This window comes from Cryptomeria japonica, chromosome 8 (assembly GCF_030272615.1).
Source record: "Cryptomeria japonica chromosome 8, Sugi_1.0, whole genome shotgun sequence".
NCBI classification, from domain to species: domain Eukaryota; kingdom Viridiplantae; phylum Streptophyta; class Pinopsida; order Cupressales; family Cupressaceae; genus Cryptomeria; species Cryptomeria japonica.
The window spans coordinates 662,410,279-662,431,114 of NC_081412.1; positions in this window are offsets into that span (position 1 = coordinate 662,410,279).

Below are 20,836 nucleotides of genomic sequence, written 5' to 3' on the forward strand. Positions count from 1 at the left end.
ATAAGTGGAGATTATCTCTTATTATGTACTGTGTACATAAGTGTGAAGGGCTAAAGGCAAGTACTTGAAAGCTCACATTAGATCCACTGGTGAATTGAGGGAATGCCTTAAGTACATGAGATCAAAACCAACAGAGAAGGCATCTTGGGATACCAGTTCAGATGAAGTGAGAAATGTTTGTCACCTTGACAAACCAATGGAGGAATGAAAAGAATTGATCAGGGAAAAGGTGAGGCTAAGTAGATACAACCAGAAATAGATTGACCTGATTAAAAATGGAGTTTTGTGAAGGTTGATGACATGGTGTCATCAAGAGTGGTAACCGGTATGTAAGTCCATGGTGCAGATACTTGATGGGAATGTGCATGCAAAGGTTAGTCATGTTTGAAGACCATTGTGAGGGTTACACCAGTAGAATACAAAAGGTCATGACAAGAAGGACAACTGGAAAGGTGTCATATGCCAGTAGGGTTTTTTTGTCTGCAGATGGAACTAGTTGTTTGAATGATTTGGTGATTAGGAATGAACTAACAGAACAGTGATATGAGGTGCATACCAATAGTGATGCCATGAGAGGATGAAATGGAAAACGTGCATGAGGTGGAAAACCTGCATCAGATAAATATAGAATGTACATCGATGGGGTAGATGTAGAACTGATCGACTATGATAAAATGTTCCACAAATCATGGGACATGTTAAAGATTGTTGCAGGGATTTGTGGCTCGAGGTCTAAAGGACAAATATGAGCCAAGTAAGAGCGATTGAGGAGACCAAGGTAGATGAAGGAAATAACACAACCAAATCCTGGTGTTTGACCAAGAGACCGCCGATGGGGTAAAAAGAAGATCGCCAAAGATGGAAGGCGTGATCTAGTAGGTGCATAAATGATAGATTTTTGTAGACTGGTAGTCTAGAAGATCAGATCAGACAAGATCTCACTAGATTTGGTTTTCCTCGAGGGTGGTGAAGAAACCCTAACTGCTTGTTTTTTGAAATTTTATTTTGGTAGGAAACCAGTCTATAAAGATAAAGGCAAAAGATATTGTAATGGGCTGTTATAGTAGAAGAATGTGGTACTATTGCGAAGTGTGATACTTTTGTAGGTAAGAGAAAACCAGCCGAGTGGTTGATGAGAATTTGAGAAGTGAGTTAGAGTGAGGGAGAACCTAGTTGAAGTGTTCAACCGGTAGGAGAGAAGAATCTGTAGTGTTCATACTGGTAGAGCAGCAGAAGTGAAGGAGGCTACAGAAAAGGAAGACAAAGAACTGGCAAAGTGTTATACTAGTGAAGAGAAGAGAGCAAGGTGGAGATCTAGTAGAGTAGAAGAAGAGGATAAGAGTATCAGTAGAGTTCATCGGCAGTTAAGCAGCAAGAGAGAGTAGCAAAAGAGTGAGTCAGTGTAGCATAGAAGGTATCTCACCGACAGAGTAAGACATATGATAAAGTTGCAAGATTCACTTGTAACAAGATAACTACTTAAGTATTTGATGTTTATATTGTGAACACTAAGTTGTAGCTCGGTGTAGGGGTTGTTGCTCCTTGGGTAGATGCCCTAAAGGTAGGGATTGTAACTCCTTTGCATTGTAGCCCATAAATCAGGTAAGGGTTGTATCTCCTTGGGTTGGTGCCCTAAAGTCAGGGGTTGATGCCCTAAACTTTGTAACTGTGTTTTCATTGTGAGGCTGGATTGGAGTAGTAGACTCCAATAGCATTGCTCATTGAGGTTTTTCCCATCTTGGGTTTTCCTCGTATGTGCTAGTGTTATGTGATGTCTCTTGTGTGATTGTATTTGTGTTGGTCTCTTCACTAACTAGTCAGACTGCATTGAGGTAGATCTATGCTCACATAGGATTAGTAAAATGAAAATATTTGAGAACCACTAATTCACCCCCTCCCCCTCTCAGTGGTGCATTATGTGTAACAGACTTTTCTTATCAATATGTTTGATTTTATTGATACCCAATGAAGGAGCGAAATGATTGAGTGGAGTGAAGAAACTATCAGGAATACTCATGGCGATGAAGTCGGTTGTATCAGGAAGATCTATGTCGATGGTGAAGCCCATCGGGGAAACAATGCCTATTGTGATAATGCTAAATGAGCTCACCCAATGCCCGATGAGAATATCGGTTTGAGATATACCGATGAGGAAGAAAAGGAGTCATCATCTTAGGGTATCCTGATAAGAGAAAGTAATATGTTAAAGCAGATAAAGGGTTGTTCAGAGAGTGCCAAAAGGGAAATATTCATCGAGGAGACATATGCCGATGAGCCATTGTCATATTAGAATTCAAAACCAAATTTTTTTAAAGTCTTCTATTTAATACTTGCAGTAGATGCATCTATGGTTCACACAAGGAAAATTTTATGAGAAGTTCAATATTGCAAAAGAATACAATGGAACTAGAAATTTCCTTGTCTAAATACTGCGTTGGTGAAAGAAGAATACATAGATAGAACACATTGTGCCTTTGAAAAATAGAGCAGAGGATTGTAATTGCAGAAATGGAAACTTTGAGTTCAACAAGAAAGAAGAGGGTAACCAAGAGCCCTGACTCGAAGGCAAAGAAAGTAAAAACTGAAGAGGTGCCTTTAGTTAGGAATTTAAACCAAGACATGATAGACTAAATGCAGGCACCCGGCCCAAAATCTAGAAGTTCAAAGCAACACCTGGTGGGGAGAGACCAATTAGAAGACAAGTACAAAGAGGTGGGAGATGTCTGGACCAAGGTAAGGGGACATGAACTATTTATGCTCCACTATTTGAGAAGGATCAAAGAGATGCCACTCTACAATCCTTGGATGATAATTTTAGGTAAGCCAATAGTCCCCAATCTTTTTGTAAACATAAGATTGCTAGAGGTTTTGGTAAGGAATTATAATTCGGTGAAGAGGTGCATTCAACTCCCAAATGGGGAAGCATTTATTAGATTTTTTGTGGATACCATAAATGAGGTTTTAAATTTAGACCTCAGTCTTGATAAGCCCTTGTCCTTTGGGGAGTTGGAGGAAGAATACCTCAGAATGGACACTACATATACTGGCTGGAAATTTGCCATTCAAAAGAGGTAGGCAGGAAAATTAACAGAGGAAGACGATCCTTCATGCAAGATTGATTTGTTTAGACACTACTTGTAGTACACATATATGTCATGCGGGCAAGTAGGAGGGGTGGAGGTACCTGATCTAGCAAGTACTGGGCCACTGGTGTGAGCCTCTGATATACAAATGTATGAACCTAGGCCTTTCGACTATGCAGCATATCTGATGGAGAGGTTGCACAAAGGTTTTTTAAACCTTAGGGATGATACTCATCCCAATTTCAAATTTTATTCATTATTGATGCACCTAGTGTTATTTTATGGATATGTAAAAGGTTTTTGGCTTGAGGGCCTAAAATTAAATACCAAGAATAGGGAAGGTGAGGAGTAGCCCATCCAATTGTGGACATCTCTTTGGGATTCTCAATATATGAGTTCCAACTATATTAAGTTTAAAGAACTTATCGTGATGCCATTGTACCAAATGTATGGGATTTCATGTGAAGGGTCTATCTCTGACGAGATCAAGAGGTTCCTAAGACCTAGGAATTGTGATGAAAGACACATTGTTGATCATAACTGGGGGGGTTGGTTTGTTGATCATAACTGGGGGGGTTGATCATGAGGCAATTGAGTGTGTCCAATGCTAAACATTTTCTAGATATGCATAAGCAAGCCTTCCTGCCTAGGACATTGAGTTTTGGTGACTTCACCATAGTGTCAACTAAATCTTATGAAATAATTGATAAGAATCTGATAGAAGAATACAATTTATATGAGCATTATGCTAGAAAAAACTACGATACTAAAGGATACATTCAGTTTTGCAAGAAGAGAGAGAACTTGGAAGGTTATCTACATGTTAGTATTCAGGCTAAAGATATCTTCAAGAACATGGAAGATGCAGAGGCCAAAGAGGTAATTGATCAACTGAATAATGAACTGGCAGAAAAGAGACAAAGACTCAAGCAAATTGAAATAGAGGAGGAGGAGGTAGAAAGTGAATTTGATGAGAATGCAGTCGTCTCTAGATGGCAAGTGCTAGAGAAGGAAGAAGAGCTAGACATGCAGGGCCAAATAGAGACAACATTAGAAGTTCATGCTGGCTCTTGATTAGAGGAGTTTTCTACTTTTGTTGCTAATGATTTTTTTATTCATTCCAAAGAATTTAAAACATTCTTGTACAATTTTAAAGGGAAGAAATTGAGGGACTCTATTCCCAACATAATGCCTGATAATGAGGCTGAGTTGTTAAATAAATTAAAAGAGGAAATTGGTGCAGAGATAACCACAATGACCCCTCAAAAGGGGAGGCAACTACTTATAGAGGCTGGGGTGATTTTGTTTCCCCAATGGGACCTCAGTGCTTCTTTTATCTTTGACAGTTTATTGCATTTAAAAAACAAGGAATTCAAATTGGATATACAAGGTGTAAATGATGTATTTATTGGTTCAAGATTTGATTAGGATGAGGAATCTTTGAGGTTATGGGATTTGTACCCTCCCCACAAGAGATGAAATACCATTGATGTTTACAAGGCCTATGGCCATATGATGAAACTAAAAGTTGGTGAAATTGATCCAATTGTTTCTACTAATATTAGAGTGGATATTTTAAAATTCAATAAAGCACAGATGGTCAGAGAAGTGAGGGAGAGGAACTAGTACAAGGCATTGTATGAAGAAATGCTAAGGAGAAGTGGGCAATAGGTGCCAATGGTTATTACTCTAGATAGCTCTCAATGGAACAAAAAATGCGAGGAGTTTCAGCAAGAAAATAAAAGGATATTAAAACAGATGCAAAGTGTGAGGGCAGATACTGCTAGTGTATTACTAACTAATAGATTTGAGGTTTTACAAGGCTTTCTGAAAGAATTTTGGATAGTGTTTCAAAAGATCATGGACAATGCAGTTTCACATAACAGAATTTCAAACAGATTGGGAACAGGGTTGCATGATAAAACAATGGACAAAGAGGAAATTGAAGAAATTGAAAAAATAAAGAGGTTGTTGGCTAAACACAATAAATTTGATGAAGAATTACAATTAGCATATAATGAATGCAAAGACACTATTCAACATGGTTTCCTAGAGTTAATTGATCAAAAAGGTGAGATAAAGGATAAAGATGTATGGATCTCATAATGTCGTAGTCTTCTCAATGCCGCCCTTGATATTGCCCAAATTGATGGAATTGAATTGAAAGAGACTGTGAAGCAGATGGAAAATTTTATCACGCTAGAAGTCATTGTCAGGGATATCATCCACGATGTAGATACATATAAGTCAGAGAAGTACTTGGAGTATATCCACAAGTGCGGCAAGATGCTGGGAGACCAGACCTGATGTCTAAGTTGGAGCCCAGAGTCATGTTTTTCTATGTTTTTATAATATGTTCATATTGTAAAGACAGTTTTTAGGAAGTTGGTTTTTAGTTGGTTTTTGTTAGTTTTAGTTTTAATGAAAGGGTATGCCCTTTCACTTTCAAACTAAATCCTCATCTATAAATGGAGGATCTTTTATAACAAGTGGGGGAGATAACTCAAGTTTTATGATCTTATCAAGACAATTTTATACAACACTTATGCAGTTTATTTTCTTGAAATATCAAAGTTGATGGATGATACATATTGAAATCAACTGGTTTGATTATCTATTTTCAATATAAATTTAAAGTGTTCTTCATTCTTAATGGTATATGTTTTTCAATTGATTGATTAGTTCCATGTGATCAATCTATTTTATTAGATTGCGTCAATGTGTTGTCTTATGCTATTATGATTGAGACTAATTTCCAGTTTGAGCATCAGTTTCAAAGGTTGGTTGGCAAGTTTTAAATTGTCTTATTGGTCTTTCAGAGAAAAGTTAAAATTCAATAAGACTAACTACATTTTATATTTCAGTTACAATCCATATAGTTGATTTTGATGTGATGGTCTTGTTTTGAAAACAAGTTATTAAAACTGTCTCCATGGTTATACGTAGGATCTTTCAATTTGAAATAGTATGAAATCAGTAAGGGATGAAGGCACTGGTTTGTTGTTGATCTGATATAATTAAATCGGGTATTTTCAAAAGCAATCATACTTTTAATTTTTACAGGCACAATTTCATAAATATTTATAAGTAAGCATTTCATAATTTTCAGCAAGCAATAAATATAACTAGATAGAATTCAAGAATCATTTGCCTCCTCGAAAATTCTCTATAGAAAAGCCTTTAACCGGAATTCAAGAAGTTCATGTTTCTCAACCTAACTGAAATTGAAGATCATCGGAAAACTATTCAAATGCTAAATTACATCTCACTTTAACTTAAATGAAATAACCAATAGAGAAGTTCCTCTCAACCTTTGAGAAAGCCCTATCTGATCAAAGTTATCGTGCATATCTATAGATTCTCTAATCCTATCATAATCTTCTTCTTCTACATCAATTTCATTCAAAGTCTCATTAACAACAACTACATTGTTTCTCTATACTACAACCATGTACAACTTCACAAGACGGATATGTCTAGTGTGGATAACATACAACCGAACAAAAGATACTCATGAAATTTTTCCAAACCAAATAGCTGCTAAAGAGAACATCTAGAAAAACTTAATACCCAAGTGAAAGATATCTCAGTAATCCTAAAAATAGTAACAAAATAAAAGATTTTAGAGCCATACCTTACGCATGATGTCAACCACGCATGTGTGGTCTACCCTAAGGGCAAGGAAATTCAAGAGGTCATTAATAAGATCTGGGTGTTCTTGGAAATAAAAGTGTACAACTTTGTAGTACAATTCAAGATTGGCCACTTTAACTACAACATATTTGAATTGCATATGATCCCATGCCTCTGGAGAATGGTTCATGATAGTAGTGGCATCATTATCATATTCATCATCTTGAATATATAGATATGTAAGTTCCTTCCAGTGTTGTTGCTTGTATGCATGTAAAATAATTCATCTCTAAAGAATCAATTAGAATTCAAAGGGAAATCATGAATCCCTATCAAATCAAAGAATTCAAACAAACTAACAATGAAATAACACAATCAAATCAAAATAGGAATTATAAAGTAATTCAATTAAAAACTCCCTATTCTGTGACTACGTATAACTACCATTGCTCTTCTCCTCTTTGTGGTATGATGGCTCTTAGATATTGTGCTCGCAACCTGCAATTGACACAAAGATTCAAAGTTCATGATTGTTGAAAATGGAGATTGAATGCTCAATTTATAGATTATTGGAGAAGATTGATTGAAAGGTAGAACAAATTGATCAGGAGGTGGAACTTAGGTGAGCTCACATGAAAATTGATAGTTGAACTGCTGATTTAGAGGTGAAACTGAATAGATTGAATAGATTAATTGAGTCAGCTGATTGAGAAAAAGCTAATTGAAGGAAGAAAAAGAATGATTAGAGGAAATCAAGAAGATGACAAAGCTAACTAGAAGATGGAAATAGAGATTGGAGAGATAATTGATTTAATTAATTAATTTAGCATGTGCTTGCACATTAACTTAGATTTTCAATTTAATCTTTGCATGAGATTTAATTCAAATAATTGAATTTACAATAAATTCAATTTAGTATTTGAATATATTTAGAACTTGACTTTGATTTTCAATTTTATTTTTGAAATCATGCACATGTATTTGAATTTGGAAGAATTTAGAAGAAATTAGAAGAAATTAGAATTCGGGGAATTGGAATTAGAAGAATTAATTAGCTAATTAAATAATTGAAAGAAACTATTTAATTATTTTAGAAATGGAACTTAATTAAATAATAAAGATTATTTAAATTAAAGGATTAAATCACAATTAATTAAATAATAAATATTTAATTAATATTTAGAAAAGGGTTGAATGATTAGACGATTAAAGATAGAAATTGAAAATTAATTTATTTAAATAATAAATATTTAATTAACATTAGAAAATGGTTAAAATGATTAAATGATGAAAGAATAAGAAATAGAATGATTAGTAAGATTATGAGGAAATATGAAATTAGAAGAATAAGATTAATTAACTTAATTAAATAGTTAAAGAATTATTTAATCAATTAGAGGAATAATTAGCACATGATCAATGAGACATTTTTAGGTGTCTAAATTTGCCCCTCTTTGAGACAATGTTGAAATGACGTTGTTTCAAAGAAAATGCAAAATTATGCCCTAGTATGCCTTGGTATCACTGTATATTGTAAATATGCCCCCTCAGAAAAGGTGGTCGAAATATTCAAAAATTGAGACCATATTTTTGATATTAGTATAATGAGCAATCGTGTGAAGTTTCGTTCAATTTTGAGATCATTTGAGTAGGCTACAAGTTGTGTAAAGCTGGTGGGGACTGCGGGCGTCAAGTTGTCAAAAAACCCTAATTTTGAGCTAAAAATAGAGATTTTAGATTTTCATTTGCTCATTTGCAATTTGGTAAGTTTTTGGTTTTCTTTGTGAATTATGTTCTTTCGTACAAGTATTTGATCATCATGGCTGGCTATAGAGCTTGATTGCACTTGTCTAACTGAGTACGATCATATCATAGACCTCCTGGGACTAGCAGCATGGTATTTTTTAAAAAATTTGCTTAATTTTTTTGGCCTGTTTTTGCTATTTTTTGAAAAAAATTGCACTGTCCAATTTTTCCTTGCATCATGCATTAGCCGGTCAATTTTCATGCATTCGCGCTAAACATACCATATTCATTGTAAATATACCGTATACGTTGTAAATGTACCACATTAGCTCATTTATTTACGCATTGGTGTAAAACATCACGCATTCGTTGTATGTGAGTTTTTTGTCATGCGTTTGATAATTTTTTATGTTCTCGTGATCCGATATCTAATATTTTTAACATTTTCTCTATGCAGGAGAACATTGGAGTGCTATACTGCCAACAGAGTAGACCCCATGGACTTGATCTTCGTGTCAATTTACTTGATGAGAGATCGAGCATATCTGACAGCTTGGTTTATATTACGTGCTACACTTGCCAGAGCTTATGACCAACAAGGCCTTGATTACAACTTTGATAGAGCGATGTCATTCCAAGACATGTTCTTTTCATCTTCCTACCAGTGAGGCATCCATTACCTTAGAGGATGTATGGCATATACTGTGTATTCCGATTCATGGTGAGAGAGTTGTGTATGACCATGACGATGGCATTGCTGGATTGTGCACCCTTTTTGAGTGTGAGATAGAGGATTTGCAGATCAGTGGTTGGTATGATATCCCTTGGGCTCGATTAGATTACGATGATCTAACTATTGTACTATGCAGTGTTGTCAGTGGTTTGTTGATACCAGACAAACAAAGTCATGGATATCTAGTTGGATGGGGAAGAGTGCTCCATGATATGATTATGCATCGACTAGTGTATATGTGGGGTCTGTGTCTTCTAGCCATGATTTATTATCAAATGCACAACATTCTATACCTTGGATACCAGTCTATCAGTTGCAGTGTGACATTGCTCCAGACAAGGGCATGGGAGCACATTTCTATTGCAAGACCTATTATTCATGTTGACTTGCAGTCTGGTGAGCCTTATGCTTATAGGTACACAATGGGTATTAGACATAGGGGTTTACGTAACAACTTGTATTGGAGACATCAACTTGATATTCTGTAGCATTTTATTTGGAGACCATACTTAGCAACAACAACAACCTTGTCATCCAAATGCATGCTGTACATCAACAACAACCTTGTCCTTGTGTGGAAGTCTACCCGGGAATTCCCAAAGATAATTATTATTAGGATCCTGAATTTTCTCTCGCCTCTCTAATGCATAGTGTAATGTGGTTCTACTTATCCTTAATGACTTGCTTATTTTGCTTATTAAACGAGATTTTTTTTATTTCCTTTCTCATTATGGTTGATGCGAGGACACAATGAGTAACATTAGCATCTTTAGTGTGTGATTTCGAACCAATGGCTTAGTATGCATCAAAAATATTTCTCACAATGGTTCTTTCACTATTATTTTTGGATGTTCTTAACCCCAAAATTTTCATTGTCTCTCTAAATTTCAGATTGTTAATCATTTCAACAACTAATTGGCATCTTCCACTTTGATTTAAGTTTTCAAAATAGTTATTCCAAATTCTTCTAACCATTCTTCTACAAGTTCTTTTGGAAATTTTATCATGCATTGGCTTCACAATATTTTAATCAATGTTTATTAGGAACTTTGGTTTTCTACAAATTATTCTAAGAGGTGTTAAGATTGGTGCATGCTCTTCATTTTCATTAGGTGCATTATGTGCATTGATCACATCAATTTCAAATGGTATATCTTCTTCAATTTCATTAGCATGTGCATTCACCGAATCTTTTTTAAATGGTGTATGTTCATTGCATTCATTAGGTGCATATATCATATGCATTTGAATTGTTGTATGTTGATCATTTTGATTGGGTGCATTCATCATATCAATTTCAATTGTTGAATGTTCATCACTTTCATTAGGTGCATTAGATGACGTACCTTCACATAATCTCCTCATATTCTCCCTTTGTCTTTCCTTTGCTGCATCTCTTTGTTCTTTCATTCCTCTCTTGTTCTTTCTTATTGTCCTACACATAACATCATGATGACAATCCACAATCAAATAGAAAAAAAAAAAAAAAATGATCATCATTTTATTATAATCTAAAGTAAGAATGATAAAATAACTTCAAAAAAAACCAAAATACAAGACAAATCAATCATGATCAAAGAAAGAAAACAACAAATGATCATCATTTTTTTATAATATAAAGTAACAATGATAAAATAAATTCAAAATAAATCCACTATATTAGACAAATCAATCATTTCAAAGCAAAATTGACAAAAAAAAATGAAAACTTGATTGTTACTATCCCAAAAAATCATGTACAACAGTAGTGGGGCCTTCAAACAACTTGCAATGTTGGATTTTAGGCCATTGGGACTAAAATATATTAATATTTTCCCATAACTCGTATGGGTTATGGAAACCTAATGTGAATGTTCACAATTTCTCATAACATGTATGGGTTATGCAGAACTAGAATTTTTTGCCTTAGTTCTACTTAACTCGTATGGGTTATGTAGAAGTAGGAACCAAATAGGAAGTGGAGAGAGAGAGAGAGAGAGAGAGAGAGAGAGAGATGGATGGATGGATGGATGGAGAGGGGGATAGAGAGAGGGAGATTAGGAAAAGGAGAGGGGGAGAGAGAGAGAGACACACACACAAGGAGATTGGAAAAAAGAGAGAAGGAGAGGAAGAGAGAGGGAGAGAGAGGGAGATTGGGAAAGAAAGAGAAGGGAGAGAAGGTGAGAATAGGATTAAGAGGGAGAGAGAGAGAGAGAGAATAGGATAAGAAGAGGGAGAGAGAGGGAGATTAGGAAAAGGAGAGGGGAAGAGGGAGAGGGAGAGAGAAGGATATTGGGAAAAGGAGAGGGAGAGGGGGAGAGAGAGAGAGAGAGAGAGAGAGAGAGAGAGAGAGAGAGAGAGAGAGTAGGATAAGCAGAGGGGGAGAGGGGGAGAATAGAAGATAGGAATAGAGGGAGATAATAGGATAAGGAGGGAGAGAGAGATGATGAATAATGATGAACTGTAAATACTCAACAGATACTGAGAGGGGGGGTGAATCAGTATAGGCAAAAACTTCCTTAATCCACTTTGACTACAAAGACTGCACTAACTAGTAAACAGCATCACCGATCTAATTCAGGGCACTACCGATAAAACACAGTGAGACTGTGAAAGACATAAACCAGTAACACTTAGATCTTCACAAAACCTAATAACTCATTTCCACTTCACCCATATGCATAAGCAAGTAATACATCAGAAATATAAAGACCACTGGATCAGCATGCTTTACCACTTAACAGAAAACACTAAGACATCACATGAAAAAGAATCACACATAACACACTGATTTTACACGTGGAAACCCAACTAGGAAAAACCATAGTGGGGATGAATACCCACAAGTTGTTCTTTGAACTCTTCTAAATTTCGCTCTGTTAGGAGCCTAGTCCAGTTAAGGACTTTACAACAAGTTCTGCTAGGAATGGATCCTGCTAGGGATCACCCGGTTAAGGGATGGCTAAATACCCGATTAAAGGTTAAAACCCTGTCAAAGGTCTAGTCAAAGGATTTAAAGAGCTCAATGATTTTGAGTCACCTTGTTAAAGGATTTACAGAAATCCTATTAAAGCTACCCAGTAAAGGGATTTTCCAACTGCTAAAATGGTTAGAAGTCAACAAGTAATACACTGATCTGATAATAGCACTCAATGCCAAGGTAGATCCACTTTAGCTCCTTCACATCTGCAATCACACTATGCAGATCCTAACTCACTGCACTGGTTTGGCAAGAATCAAGTATCTCTACACTTGGATACACACACAACATTTGCCAACAACTTCACAATGCAAATCATCATTGACCTTATAGACAACAATTAGGTCGGTAGCCAAAAAACAAAACCCTAAGCATCTAGGTTATCAATACAGTCGGTCCAATCCTGACTGTTTAATCACATTGCATAGAGTAAAACAATCTTGAACAAATCTCAAGACATTCTCCATCATTTGTTCTTTGCCGCTTCTAGAAGTTGGTAACCTGTCACGCGCTCTCCACCATTTACTGAGACTTCGCACATTCCCAAGGTAGATAGGATCAATCTTCTTCATGCAAGATCATCAAGGAAATCCTTCATGCACACAAAGCTGACGTGGCAACATGATCTGATCTTCATCTTGATGCTAACTCATCACAAAATGTCATTGGTTGAATCACACAGACTTGAAATGCATCAACCAAAAACCCTGAAGCTAAGACTACCAACCAGTAGTCATATCAAATAAAAACCCCGATACAAACTTTGCATATACCGGTTCATATTCCAACATACCAGTTCACCTTTTTGCATATACCAATTCACATCATCATACTGGTTCACTTCATACCATCATACCGGTTCTCTTTCCAGTTGCTTTCTTCAATATACCAGTTCATACTTCAGCATATTGACATCAATGACAATATACAATATCATCATGTCATCAAACTCTGCACATATGCCAACAATCTCCCCCTTTGGCATTGATGGCAATATACAAAGATATCTCTCCGCTTCACATCTTCTCCCCAATCTCTTCAATATTATTTCTTCAAAACTATAGATATCTTTTATGCTTCACATCTTCTCCCCCTTTGACAACAATGCCAAAGTGGGGGCACAAACATCCATGTTCCACTATGTTGCTCCCCCTGGGGAGTAGCATCCTTCAGCACACCAATCCTGAAAAGATTTGACATTGCAATACCTGAGTTATGTGGAGAACATGCCTTTAGTTCACCTCTTGAAGGGGTAGCACCCCTAATTCACCTCTTAGATAGATAAATGTAGCCTTTGGTAGAGGCTTGGTGAATATATTTGCTAACTGCTCTTTACAGGAAACATGTACCAATACAACCTCTTTGTTCTGAACTTTCTCCCTCAAGAAATGATATTTGAGCTCAAAGTGCTTGGTTATAGCATGCAATACCAGATTCTTGGAAATATTAATTGCATTGGTGTTGTCACAAAATATACTCTCCGGTTCAGATACAAGGACTTTGAAACCACTTAATACATGCTTCATCCAAATTGTCTGAGTGCAGTTCATAAATGCTACTACATATTCTTCTTTTGTTGTAGACTGAGAGATACAACTGTGCTTTTTACTCATCCATGAGACTAGTCTACCACCGAGAAAGAATGCACCACAAGTTGTGCTCTTCCGGTCGTCCACATTACCAGCCCAATCGGCATCTGTAAACACTTTGAGGTTGAAATCATTACTATATGGATACCACAATCCATAGTCTATAGTTCACTTTAGATATCTAAGAATCTACTTGACTACTACCAAGTGGGATTCTCTTGGACTTTTTTGAAAACATGCAGCAATGCCCACTACATGTGCTATGTCTATTCTATTGTGTACTACATAGTGCAACTTACCAATCATTGACCGGTAATCTTTCTCATTCACCAACACTGAGTCATCTTCTTTTGACAATTTACAACCGGTCACCATCAGTATACCAACTGGTTTGCTATCTTCCATGCCAAAGGTCTTCAATGCCTCTTTGACATACTTGGACTGAGTGATAAAGATACCATCTTTCATTTGTTGAATCTGTAGTCCAATGAAGAACTTAATCTCTCCAATTAGTGACATCTCAAAATCCTTCTTCATTTCATCTGCAAATGCATGACTCATCTTGTCATCTCCACCAAAAATTATGTCATCAACAAACACTTCACATATTAGAATCTGATCTCCTTCAGATAGATATTGCTATCTTCACTTGTTCTTTAAAATCCAATCTTCACAAGATGTGAGTGTAAAAGTTCATACCATGCTCTAGGTGCTTGCTTAATCCATAGAAGGCTTCATGTAGCCTACACACCATATCACTGTCTTCTGATAGAGAAAACCCATCCGGTTGCTCTATATACAGTTCCTCTTCAAGTATTCCATTCAGAAATGCAGATTTTACATCCATCTGATACACTTTGAATCCCTTGAAGGTTGCATATGCAAGAAGAATTTGAACTCCTTCCAATCTAGCAACTAGAGCAAAGGTTTCTCCAGAGTCTTCTCCTTCTTCTTGAGCATATCCCTTACATACCAAACTTGCTTTGTTTCTTACCACTGTGCCATCTTCATTCAGCTTGTTTCTAAAAATCCATTTGGTGCCAATAACATTTTTATGCTCTGGTCTGGGTACCAAAGACCATGTACCATTCTTTTCTATCTGGTCAAGCTCCTCTCCCATAGCCTTAATCCAATCTTCATCTTTGTGTGCCTCTTTCAATATTTTGGGCTCAAATTCAGAGATCAAGCAAGAAATTTCTCTAACCTTTCTTCTTGTAAGAATTCCTAAATCCTTATCTCCTATGATCTGCTTTGGATCATGATGAAGCTTTACATACCTAGGAATGATCTTGGTTGATTCCTCTTGCTTCTCCTCTTCATCTTCATCTTCATCTTCATCTACATTAGCAGCTACTGGTGTAGAAGCACTGTTGCTTATACTTGGTTGATTTGCAACCGGTTCCCAAAAGGTTACAACTGGTTCATCTACCACTCTCTCACTGTTGATTTCCTTAGGTTTCTCAGAGGTTTCATCAACTCTAACATTGATACTTTCAATAATTCTCTGAGTCCTATTGTTAAAAATCTTAAAACCTTTTCTCTTGGTGGAATACCCTAGGAATATTCCCTCATCACATTTTGCATCAAACTTGCTCTAGTGTTCACTCCTCTTGATATAAAATTTTCTACCAAACACTCTAAAGTAGCTTACCACTGGAGTTTTACCAGTTCAATACTCATAAGCAGTTTTATCCTTACCTTTCTTGATCAATACCCGGCTCATAGTGTAGACTGTAGTGCTCACCACTTCTCTCCAAAAAGTGTGAGCAACCTTCCCTTGAATCAGCATTGTTCTGGCTACTTCAACTACAGTCCGGTTGTTCCTTTCTGCTAGGCCATTCTTCTGTGGAGTCCGGGGGGCAGACAGTTGCCTCTTGATGCCATTCTCTTCATAGTACTTATTGAATTCTCCAGAGGTGAACTCACCTCCTTGATTGGTTCTAAGGCATTTGATCCTTTTACCACTTTCCTTTTCAACTAGTGCTCTGAAGGCTTTGAACTTTCCAAAAGCTTTAGACTTGTCTTTCAAGAATGTGACCCACATCATTCTTGAGCAATCATGAATAAGAATCATAAAGTACCTATCTCCCTGAACACTCCTAGTTTTCATAGGACCATACAAATCAATATGCACAAGATCAAGTAAATTATCTACTATGAAAGATTTACCTTTGAAGGTTGAGGAAGATATTTTCCCCAGTTGACATTCTCTGCACAAAGGATTCTCTAGTTTGTTTAGCACAGGCAATCCTCTAACTGCTTTGATCTTACTGGTCTTCACAATGTTATCAAAATTAACATGGCAGAGTCTCATATGCCATATCCAACTGTCATCAAACTTAGCCATTAGACATTGACTGATATTTGTGTTTAAGTGAAATAGGTTACCTTTGGTTTGCATACCGGTGGCCATCAGTTCACCATTCTTACCTTTGATTTGGCATACTCCACCTTTGAATTTCAGAGTGAGCCCTTTATCATTCAGCTGAGGAACACTCAAAAGGTTATGCCTGAGACCTTCTACCCAATACATATTATCAGGACTGCTTTTTCCATTTAAAGAAATGGACCCTTTGCCTTTTACCATACAAGGTACATCATTACCAAATCGAACTACACCTCCATCATACTCTTCTAGAGACAAAAACTTTCTCTGGTCACCAGTGATGTGGTGAGAACAACCACTATCAATAATCCACTCGTTATTATTATCAAAGTGGGAGACAAGAGCCTTCTTGTCTGACACATCTTCCTTAATGGCTAAAAACACTATGTCTTCGCTTTCTTCATCTTCTAATTCATCATTAGTGACACCTTCATCAACTGCAACAAGACAGTTTCTCCTATTTCCTCCTTTGAACTTCTTAAACCTCTCTGGTTTGTCCTTATTATCACTATTGGGATAGTTTACAACAATGTGTCCTATCCTATTGCAAGAAAAGCATTTCAAAGGGAGCTTACCTCTATATTTTCCAGTTCCTTTAGAAAGTCTCTTGGCTAGAAGAGCTTCAAATTCCATTAGGATCTCCTCATCATCCATATCTCTGCTTTGTCTTGGTTCACAGCTGGAACTAGCTTCTTTACCCTTCCTAGATAGTGCAGCAGATGCTTCAAAGGCTGAATCAGTCTTCTGAACACTGCCATCATAACTATTTAGCTCATATGCGGTCAACTTAGCAATGATATAATCAAGGGACACCTTTTTCTTGTCAATAGATCTCAACTTTTGAATAGCGGCAACCCTTATTGCATAGACCGGTAGTAAGGTTCTCAAAACTTTACTAACAATGGTGGAATCATCCATTGTACCTCCTGCACTCTTGATGTCTCCAACAATAGTTTTAATCCTTATCCCATATTGTTGAATGGTCTCTCCTTCAACCATATGCATGTCTTCAAACTTTCCTCTGAAGCTTTCTTCCTTAGCTTGTTTCACATGCTCATCACCGCCATAGATAGACTCTAGAGTATCCCATACATCTTTGGGATTGTCTTTTTCCTGAACATCTATAAACTCAACATCAGAAAGACTGCTGATAATAGCTTCTATGACTTGCCCATTCTCCTAAATTTCTCTTCTTTGATCATCGGTGAGAGTACCAATAGGAACAACATAAGTATTCTCAACATAGTTCCAGTTTTGAGCACCCATGCTTTTAATGTATATCTTTATTTTGTCCTTCCATATCTTAAAGTTGTCTCTGTTAAACTTAGAACCTTCCCTCTTCATCATTAGAATAGGATCTTTTCGTCAAGAAGTTAAGCTTACAACATAGAGGACCTCGAGGATGCTCTAATACTAATTGATGAATAATGATGAACAACAAATACTCAATAGATACTAAGAGGGGGGGGTGAATCAGTATAGGCAAAAACTTCCTTAAATCACTTTGACTGCAAAGACTGCCCTAACTGGTAAATAGCATCACCGATCTAATTCAGGGCACTACCGGTAAAACACAGTGAGACTGTAAAAGACATAAACCAGTAACACTTAGATCTTGACAAAACCTAATAACTCATTTCCACTTCACCCATATGCATAAGAAAGTAATACATCAGAAATATAAAGACCACTAGATCAGCATGCTTTACCACTTAATAGAAAACACTAAGACATCACATGAAAAAGCATCACACAGAACACACTGATTTTTCACATGGAAACCCAACTAGGAAAAAACACAGTGGGGATGAATACCCACAAGTTGTTCTTTGAACACTTCTGAAGTCTGCTCTGTTAGGAGCCTAGTCCGGTTAAGGACTTTACAACAAGTTCTGCTAGGAACCGATCCTGCTAGGGATCACCCGGTTAAGGGATGGCTAAATACCCGGTTAAAGGTTAAACCCTATCAAAGGTTACCTTGTCAAAGGATTTAAAGAGCTCAATGATTTTGAGTCACCCTGTTAAAGGATTTATAGAAAACCTATTAAAGCTACCCAATAAAGGGATTTTCCAACTGCTAAAATGGTTAGAGGTCAACAGGTAATACACTGATCTGATAACAACACTCAATGCCAAGGTAGATCCACTTTAGTTCCTTCACATCTACAATCACACTCTGCAGATCCTAACTCATTGCACCAATTTGGCAAGAATCAAGTATATCTACACTTGGATATACACACAACATTTGCCAACAACTTCACAATGCAAATCATCATCGATCTTATAGACAACAATTAGGTTGGTAGCCAAAAACTAAAACCCTAAGCATCTAGGTTATCAATACAGTCAGTCCAATCCTGACTATTTAATCACATTGCATAGAGTAAAACAATCTTGAACAAATCTCAAGACATTCTCCATCATTCATTCTTTGCCGCTTCTGGAAGTTGATAACCCATCACATGCTCTCCACCATTTACTGAGACTTCGCACATTCCCGAGGTAGATAGGATCAATCTTCTTCATGCAAGATCATCAAGGAAATCCTTCACATGCACAAGGATGACATGGCAACATGATCTAATCTTCATCTTGATGCTAACTCATCACAAAATGTCATCGGTCAAATCACACATACTTGAAATGCATCAACTGGAAACCCTAAAGCTAAGACTACCAATCCATAGTCATGTCAAATGAAAACCTTGATACAAACTTTGCATATATTGGTTCACATTCCAACATACCAGTTCACATTTTTGCATATATCGGTTCACTTCATACCATCATACCAGTTCTATTTCATACAATATCATCATTTCATCAAACTCTACACATATGCCAATAAGAGAGAGAGAGAGAGAGTAGGGGAAGAGGGGGTAAGAGAGAGAATAGGGGATAGGAAGAGAGGGAGAGAATAGGATATGAAGAGAGAGGGAGAGAGAGAGAGAGTAGGGGAGAGGGGGTAAGAGAGAGAATAGGGGATAGGAAGAGAGGGAGAGAATAGGATAAGGAGGAAGAGAGAGAGAGAGAGAGAGAGAGAGAGATATGAAGAGAGGGAGATAATAGGATAAGGAGGGGGAGGGAGAGAGAGAGGGGGATAGATTGAGGAGATTGGGAGAGAGGGAGAGGGACAGGGAGAGGGGGACAGGGACAGGGAGGGGGAGAGAAATAGAGAGAAGGGGGAGAGGGAGAGAGAGAGAGAGAGAGAGAGAGAGAGAATGGGATAAGGAAAGAGAGTAGGAGAAAGAGGAGAGGGTGAGAGACATGAGGTAGAGAGAGAACGATAAGGCGAAAAGGGTGAGAGACTCGACAAAGAGAGAAGTGTGATGGGGAGAGAGATGAGATAAAACTCAAGGAGGATAATTAGGGCTCAGAATAGATAGAGATGGTGATGGGGGAAGGAAGACGAGAGAGAGAGAGGAAAAGAAGAGAGACATGCATGTATACAAACATATATACATATATCTATATAAATATATGTATATATAACTATAGATATGCATATATACATACATAAACACATATTATATATGTATGTCTATACATATGTGTATAAAATGCTAAGTTTACAAGCATAAATTATTGTCTCCATAATCGGTATGGGTTTTGTGAAACACAAAATAATTGTTTTAATTCTACATGACCCGTACAGGTTTTGTGAAACACAAAATAATGGTTTTAGTTCTACATAACCCATACGAGTTATGTAGAATTGTGAATAGTACTTTTTCTTTTTCAAAACCTGTGTGGGTTTTGGCTTGGTAAGAGGGTTGGAAAATGACCCTAAGGCTTGCAAGCCCATTTTTCCCCCATTTTTGTCCCTTTACACATTTTTTCATCTTCCAACATGATTTCTTGACTTTTTCATCATCAGGTTTACACATGATCAAGTGGGTATTTCTAAAATTACCACCATAATCTCACACGTCTTCTCAGTTTTCTGACCATATAATTTTTTCTATTTTTGGACAACATTAGCATAGGAAACTTTAATTTTCTTTACCAATGCCTTGACAGTCCTCACAGACATATGTCTACCATTTTTTTTAATAAATTTTGATATAATTGACCAAATTCAAAACAAATCACATATTATTGTTCTACACTAGATTATATACACTTAAAAAAAAAGAAGTTTGCATTTTTTATTATTTTGATGCAAGTTATGCCCAGTACATGAACATGTACCAAATTTTTAGGATGCGGTCACTTCACAAAATCATTAAAAAAAAATACTCAACAGAAAATTACAAAAAAATACACAACTTATAGATATCACTCTTACCTATCATCCTACCTAAGGGTTTTGCAAAATACTAAATCTAACTATATATTTTGTGTAGCGCACGAAAATAACTATGTTATGTTTTTCTAAAAAAATCAAGAACAATTTTTCGTGCATGAGTGGTTTGACCCTCTTAATATTATCCAATTTTAAAAAACTTTAGTAGTTTAGAAACTAGATTCAGAATACTACAATTTTTATTCTTTTCCCAACTCCTAGTTTTGAGTGCATGACCTTCAAATATCTATTCGAAGTTCAAGTTTACCTGTTTTCAAAAAAAAAAAGAAAAAAGTGGCCACTTATACCCCTTTTTGTTCACCATCTTGGTGCACTTACCCTTATAAACAAAAAAAAAAGAGAGAAAGGTTTAGACTTTAGAGAGAGGGAGAACAATGGATAGGGGAAAAGATGGAGAG